Genomic DNA, 9,007 nt, shown 5'->3' with positions numbered 1-9,007 from the left:
TTGTGTTCTACGAGGGTAGACATAAAAATGAGATTAAAACCAGAAATAGAACGGCTGAACCAGCAGGTCACGGAACGTATTCCCATGAGGTCTATGGAATCATAGGGTTCGAGAGAATTTTTGGGTCCATTAATCGGATTAATGATGTTGCTTCCTATTCTTATGTGGTGGTCTATAAAAAACCAAAGATGCGTTATGTTTGACACGTCTGTGTCATTTATATATTATGGTGATACTACTACTGTACTGTACTATGCTGTAGCTGTTGCTATGCTGAAATGGTTTGGACACGTGGAGCGAATGAGTGAAGAAAGCATGACGCAACAAATATATAAGGCAAGTGTGTGTGGGCAGGTCGGTCGCGGGAGACCTCGTAGAACATTCGTCGACAATTTGGGGACGTTTTGAGAAAAGGAAAGGTCCGGAGCACCCGCAACCGGCAAGCATGTATGAAAAGAGTAATGAATATAGATGAAGCGCGTGAGGTTTGTAAGGATAGAAGCAAGTGGCATTCTATTGTCTCTGCCTACCCCGACGTGAACAAGGCGTGAGTGTATGTATCTATGTACTGTAGCGAGCTTTCTGTAACATTAAGAGTTATATATAAATCCCCACGGTTCCATCCACACAAACAAAAGGTTAAGGTTATTGAAATAGTGAATAATAGGTTCCAATAAATATAATGAAAGTGTATAAACAAATATCTACGAGTACTCGATAGGTCGCACATAAAAGACACCTACTGTATTCATACTTATTGCGTTACAGACCCACGCCTGTTCCCGTGGGTGTTTGTCATTCTTCCTGAGAACAATGATTTCTCATGTCACCTGTGTTTCTAATGGATGTTATGTCTCTTTACAACTCCTCTTAGATTTATCGTTGTTGAAATGATAAAGTATTTTGTACGGAAATGTGAAAATGTAGTGATAGTTTTCACTGTCTGTCTTTGTGATATTTATGTTATTTATTGTTTTGTTTTTTTTATTATTTTAAGGCCAGACATTAAATTAACTTAAAAAACGTGTTGTGTTGTTGGAGGCAACGCAAGCTTTAACTATTTTATGTAATTGTCACGAATGGTTGGGGGAAATGAAGCCCGCTGAGGTTCTTGCACCCTTTCTTTTCAGGTCTGAGGTATAATTTTTTCGAATGGGTGTTAGTTTTAACTTTCAATAATTATTTTATAGCCATTTTTAAATAAACATATTTGGATTTGAATAAAGGTGAACTTGAGTAATCTCTCGCTCTATTAATTACCTCCAGTAACTTCAAAACAAATTTGTTCAACCTTCCAGACGACTGCGGAAATGGAAATCACATTCTATTATTTGCTATTTATATTATAGGTACAAAAGTATAAAAATAATTTATTAACTGTAATAATATATTGAACAATGTGTTTATTTCAAAATATAACTAAGTTGCTTTCAATATGCAACAATCAGTGTTAAAAGCTTTTATGCAAGTTTGTTTTACAGTCGAAGGTCGTATGGAGGCTTTTATCGAGCATCGCTACATTATTGAGTGAATAAAAACTTGGTTAATGGTTGCATTTGTCAGATATGAATCGATTCAGTCATATATTCTTTATATTTTTAGCAATGTTAAAAAATAAGAGTGTAGATAATTTTTCATTTCAAAGAGTATTTTTCAAAAGTGATTCCATTAAATAAAATCTAAATATGATGATGGAATCTATTAGTAATTAAGGAATTTTATATGTATATATGCTTATATAAGTAAATATACATACAGGTATTGAGTTGTTGATTTTTCAACGAAACATACACAATTTGTATTTGTGTCTGGATGTACGTTTGAGTGAGTATGTGCTTGTAGTAAGTTAGTGTTTGTGTGTAAGTATGTTTTCATGGGTGTGCGTGTGCGTACATCAAATTTCCTGTTTATTTTGTGTATATATGTGTGGTGTGAAAAAGATTACAGGACGAGGTCTAGTTTGTCGGTCCTGTAACAATGTCTTGATATAATATTAATTAGCAGGCCGCTGGCCATCGTCTAATTGACGAATGACACTGGCTTGATTGCGTGGAGTTCCTTCGCCTTCTAGAGCGGTGTTGTTGGTTTTGTGTCAGTGTTGGTGTGGGTGTCGCGTTCACGATGGTCAGATAGTTGTCCAGGTCGACTTGTACGTGTCGGGGTTGTCTCTGTTCGTTGAGACTTTAATACAGTAAGTAGCATATAGCTGCATGCATGCCTCTCTCACCAAGATGTGCGCCACGGGATATATATATATATATGTATATTGTAGTTACTCTTATTGTTAATCTTGCAGTCAGCCAAGATTTGTAACTATATACATAGTTATAGCTAAGTTTACCAATTTAGGAATGAGATACAAAGAATATAAAATGTATTTTATATTCTCTTTTGTATTATGGAATATAGCACTTAAAATGTTTCCATATACTTCAAATTTATAATAGATTTTGAATGTAAATATAATTGTACATAAATATTCCTATGAAGTAGCAAAATCTATTTCCAGCGCTGACGTATTGAAATATGATGAGGACAGAAATAAACAGATCAATACGAACGGTGACCACAGCTTTGTATCACAGTTTGTAACTTACAATGTTATGTCTTAAAATAGTATCAGTGTCAAATATTAAATGACGTCACAACAATCATATAATTTTTATATAATATAATTTATCTGTAATTCTATTTTTTGTCAATATTTGTGATAAATATTAATTATTATTCTATAACACGGGTACTACTTTTTTAATTTTTTAAACTTTGATAAATCAGATACTTAGTACATAAAAGGAATACGTAATTACGCAAATAGTTGACTAATAAATATTGTCGTCAGCTAAGGGTATTTTGAATTTCCTGCCAATGTTATTTGGATAAAATATTTAAAGATTTTTTGCTTATTACATTTTTTCGAATACGAATGAACAAATTTGCTTATAATTTCTCTTAAGCCATATCAATCATTTGAATATAATATAATATCAAATTTATTATTAAACTACCTGAACCGGCAGACTTCGTACTGCCTCAATCGATAAATTAAAAAAAACCTAATCTTTTATATAAAATAAACTTAAAACAAACAAAAGGAATCCTTTTTTATAAATCAAACAAATAAAAAAAATGCTAGGTACGAATAATTTTTTTTTATTATTTTGGATTAATTTAACACACGATATTCCGCCACCCTGCCAGCCGGAACCGCTGCAAACGCTACGTCCCGCAATTTTTAAATCTGTGATAGATACCTTCAAAAATGTTCATTTAAATCATCTGCTGTAAAGGGTAATATAGTTCTACATTAAATCAACAATGCATTTAAGGTATTTAATTAGATAAGGATTAATGCTGTATTGGTTAAAATCGCTTCGAAAATTTGCCATTATTTGTCGTAAATAGTAAATGACAAAAAAATATAATTGTGGGATATCCATAAGAGATATTTCATCACATTATTTTGATAAATCTCGTAGGGTTCAGCCTGCGTTTGCAATGTAAGCGGAAAAAATGTTTTTTTTTTATGGAATAGGAGGACAAACGAGCGTACCTGTTGTTAAGTGATCACCGCCGCCCACAATCTCTTGCAACACCAGAGGAATCACAGGACCGTTGCTGTCCTTTAAGGAAGGTGTACGCGCTTTTTTTGAAGGTACCCATGTCGTATCGTCCCGGAAACACCGCACAAGGAAGCTCATTCCACAGCTTTGTAGTACGTGGAAGAAAGCTCTAATCACATAAAAACTATGTCAATTGTGTTGTTTTAAGTCAAATAAGTAAAATTAAGCAATAAAATAATAAAATATTACCATTTAACTCAATTATCACCGCAGTAACAATAACAATTAATTAATAGCGAGTTGCTAAATGAAAATTTTAAGGTGAACATTTTGTTCGCAGAATTGTTCAAGTGTATTTATTTCACTATCAACCCTCGACAAAATTTGTTGCCATTTTCCATGAAACAATGATCGTCTTTGAATGTTGATTAAATAACTTTGGTCTTTATTACTCAGTTTTATTTTACTTAACAACTTGGATTGCTTATAATTTAATAACGTTAATTTGAAAAGAGAAATAATTAGTCTGTCTATTATCGGAATATTGAGTCTCGAAATTTCTAACGTTTCTTTTTCTGTGGTATTCAAGAAGGCAAGAGGAACATGATATTCTCTTTGATTAACGCGAGCGTAGCACAATTAAATAAAACACTTTTAAAGAATTAAATCGCGTGTAATTGTAACTTTTTCTACATCAGATTTTCACGTAAAAGTTGATCGAAGACCGCGGTGAACACGCTCGGTTGTCCTCCTCTTCAATAAAAGAGAAATATAAGGATAAGCAAGTATGTGCTTTCATTTAATGGTATAGAAATAGCACTAGAGGAATCAATGGAGCGTTGTCAGCCTTAAAGAACAAATCAATTGAAATCAAAATCACTTTATTCATGTAGGTCAAAGAAATGACACTTGTGAGTGTCAAAAGTTTTCTTTTTTATATATATGTACCGCCACGGCGGAAAGGGTTGAGCTTTAATGAGAAAAAGTGGCAATAAACTAACTAAAAGTAAAAAAAAAAATAATAAATTCGTAAAAATGGATGCATCAATCCACATATCCCGTAAATAAATAAAGGTATTTTGAGAGAATTTTATTAGTGATTATAAAAAATATAATAACTTTAACTTTAAAAACATGAAGCAGAGTTTCTGGTTACTGGATCATCTTGCCACCACAAGTAGGGTCCGTTCACGAGCATAACGCATGAGCCAGCTATCGCCTCCCTCGACTACATTTTAGGGAAGGGAATGAGCAGTCCCTAGTCACCGCCACAAGCAGTGACATTTCAGCAAGATTGACCTTTGATTAATATAAAACCGGAAAATTCAGAGCTATCGCGTCAATCTGCATACTCTTACGTATTTATTACAAAGACTCTTCTGACCTGAATCCTGCTGTGGTGTGTACCTATGTCCAACACCACATCAACCGCCACATCATATTAAACTATCATCTTAATCATCTGGCTACGTGTCGTTTAATGTCCGCTACTTGTGCTGGCTTATAACGGGATCGTATATCCCGTTATTAATTATTAATTAATTAATTTATTTATTTATTTTGTATGGATCTCCAACAGTTGTACATATTAACTTACATCTAACACATGCCTTATAGCTAAATATTTATATGTACTACCAATTATAGGAGAACACATCATTCCATAAAAATAACAGTGGTTAATTTGCATTTAAGGTGACTATAAACTACTTAAGTATCTTAAATAAGTTATATAATAAGTATTAGTTGGAAGAATATGGTTTTCTGAACAATAACAAAGGTTGAATATAATAGAAAGTTAAACACTAATTAATTGGCCAGAGCTACATTTTTTTAGAAAAAGTGGGAGCCTATCACGACCAATGTCCAGTGTTGCTATGTTTTTTACACATTCGTTGTATACGCGTGACATACGGGCTGCAGGAGCGTCCTGTCCAAGTTTCGTTCGAGCAATTTAGTTTTAAAGAAAGGACATGGGTTGCGAGGAGGTCTCCGAGGTACGTTTATATTGAATCTACTCAACAGTTCATTGTCATCTATTTTTCCATTGAAAACTTTATAGAGAAGTTTCATATCATGAAGAGATCTACGAACTGCCAGTGGTTTCATCCTAAAGTAATCGAGTTTGTTTTTGTAGCACTCTCTATAACTTGAGATCTTAAATCGGAAGGTTAGGTGTTTTATAAGTCTCTTTTGAACACGTTCGATACTGTAAATGTGATTTTTGTACCCGGGGGACCACACTTGACAACAATATTCTAGTTTGCTACGAACCAAGCTGTTGTACAGTTGAAGGATTGTTGTTAGCTTTTTGAAATCTTTTGACCGTCTGAGAATAAAGCCAAGCAATTTGAAAGAAGCTGTTACTACAGAATTTATGTGTTTGTCAAATTTTAATTTATTATCAAATATTACGCCTAGCTTACGAATGGAATCTGTTTCTCAAGATTTTGTATGAACTCATTATTGGACATTTATTTCTAGTGAATTTTATAAGACTGCGTTTACCCGGATTAAGCAGCATACGATTAGCTTCACACCATAGGACAAGTCTGTCAAGATTTGCTTGTAGATCTGTTACATCAGATTCTTGCATTATAATTTTAGCTATTTTTAAATCATCTGCGAACAGATAAACCTGACAATTTTTAAATAATTCAGTTATATCGTTTATAAATAAAACAAAGAATAGAGGTCCCAAATTAGAGCCCTGCGGAACACCGGAAATTGCATTGAAAGAGTCCGACCACTTCATCAATCACTACTCTGGCATTTCGGTTAAAAAGGTAGGATTTGCACCAGCTTAAAAATATGTCACTAATGCCAAAATATGAGAGTTTTTTGATAAGTATCTCGTGATCCACCCTATCATTGCCTTGGAGAAGTCAATATAAACTACATCTACTTGTAGGTTTTTGTCAACCGAATCAATAAGATTTGAAACATAATTGATTAAATTGGTAGTAGTAGACTTTTTAGGCATAAAACCATGTTGGTAGGGGTGTAAGTGGTTTCATCCCATCTTTATAAATAGGTACTATTCGTGCTTCCTTCCATTTATCAGGGAAATTTCCATGTTTAAGTGAAAAGTTATAAATTAATTGTAGAGGGTATGATATTGAATTTGCACATTTAATTAAGAATATAGGGGGTATATTGTCAGGTCCAGCACTCTGTTTTATATCAAGTCTTTTTATTGTATTTATTATGCTTTTTCGGGTTATGTATATATTGGACATTCCGGGAAGCTGTTGCTGCAAATCGGTTAAGGTTAATGAGTTGTTTATTGGGGTATTATAGACACTGGGAAAGTGCGCCGCAAATAAGTTACAAGTTTCTTTTAGTGCATTCGATTGCCTTTGTCCTAAGTACATCGATGGCGGATATACTGAAATAATATTTAGAATTTGTACCTATTTCGTGTTCTAGAGTAGATATGTATTTGTCATAACATATTTCAGTGAGTTTTACACAGTCGTGACGTAGGTATTGAAATTCTAGTAAATCTAAGGGATTATTATAGATCTTGTACCTTGAATGATATTTGTTTTTTTGCCTTAATAGATATATCAAGTAGGAATTATACCAAACTGGGTGTCTATTTCTATATTTTTTACTTTTAGGTACATACAGATTTATTATTTTATAAAGTATTAGGTAGAATTGATTGACCATATCGTTAATGTTGTCATATTGTAAAAGTTCATTTACCCATGAGATTTCGTCCAGGGCTTTAGTTATTTGAGCGTAGTCACCTTTAAAATAGTTCGTTTTTTGGTGTTTCACAGGATTTGAGTTATGACTAGATGGAATTGCAATAGAAACTTCTAATGGTGGATGGTGATAATGATTAATGATATATTAGATATATTTAGTCATATATCTTGATAAGTTGATATTGTGTATGTTGCTACGTCTGTTACTACGACTGTTGCTACAACTGTTGCTACGGCTAGATTAATGTACTTCAGTTATTTACACAGCATTAAGAGGTACGGTATTTTATTGTGGGTCATGCTGCTGACATTGATCTAGTGTAGCGCAAACGCTGTGCTTACTAATTATTAAAACTATTAAGTGAACTTTGATTATTTTTCTTGTATTACTTTACATTGTTTGTCATTAATATAAAATGTATATTCATGAAGATATTTAATATTGATTCAAAAAAGTGGCAATGACTTTCTTGTTATTCTTTCTAAATGAGCCTCAACCATTTCAATGATATAAATGGTGAAATATATTATAATGTTCGACATATTTCATATTACTTTCGACATTAATTGTAAACTATTAAACAAATAAATAAAGTCATCTGAATATATAGACAGAACACAAATGTACAGAAAATTAAATATACCCCGACGTATAAACGAACACGATGCCAAATGTACGTACTTAAACTCTCAGCTTAAATAAATTACCAGATAATTGCTTTACAACGCAAAATGTGTAGGTGTTACGTTACGTTTCACAAATAATTTATTACACGTTAAGACAGTGGGTGGCTCCTTTGCACAGGATGCCGGCTAGATTATGGGTACTACAACGGCACCTATTTCTGCCGTGAAGCAGTAATGTGTAAGTATTACTGTGTATCGGTCTGAAGGGCGCCGTAGCTTAGCTTAGACTTAACATCTTATGTCCCAAGAGCATATATGGGCGCAGTTGTAGTGCCACTCATAATTTTTGGGTTTTTCAAGAATCCTGAGAGGCACTGCATTGTAATGGGCAGGGCACATCAATTACCATCACCTGAACGTCCTGATTGTCTCGTCCCTTATTGTCATAAAAAAAGACACTTCTAAGAATAAGAATAATTAGATACCAGTAACACGGTACACATAAGAAGTGATCACCAACAACACACGAGCAGTTGTATCGCTTGCTACATCATACTGAACGTTCATTAATCACTTGTTTCAAAGAGTCACTAATGGACCAATATGGTTGCACTTAGCTCTATATCAGTAGAATAAACCATAAACAATAAACTGGATAGTTGTTATGAAGTAGCAAGCAAGACCTTAATTTCTCTTACGGTGTACAATCTAATAACTAAAGAATCAGTTTTCGTTTTCGAGAATATCTTTACCTATGTACCGTATTTTTTTATATAAGAGGGGGCAAATGGGCAAGAGGCTCACAGAATGGGGAGAGGTGAGGCAACCACCCATGGACTTCCGCGTATGGGTGTATGCTCTTTTCTTGAAGGTCCCTAAGTCGTATCGGTTCGGGAAAACCACATTCGGTAATTGATTCCACAAAGTGGCTGTGCGAGAAAAGAAATTTCTTGTAAATCGCGCGGTTGTCGAATGCAATATATTGATTGTACTGTATATTAATTTAAAAAAGAATGGCAAGCTAGTTTCAAGGTTACTTCTATAAAAAAAAAAACATTTTTTGATGATTCCAGTGATTCCTCCTCCAGATGATGATCATCA

The sequence above is a fragment of the Leptidea sinapis genome, chromosome 22, assembly GCF_905404315.1.
Source record: "Leptidea sinapis chromosome 22, ilLepSina1.1, whole genome shotgun sequence".
NCBI lineage: Eukaryota > Metazoa > Arthropoda > Insecta > Lepidoptera > Pieridae > Leptidea > Leptidea sinapis.
The sequence above is the reverse complement of the archived record's forward strand: the minus strand, read 5'-3'. Positions refer to the sequence as shown.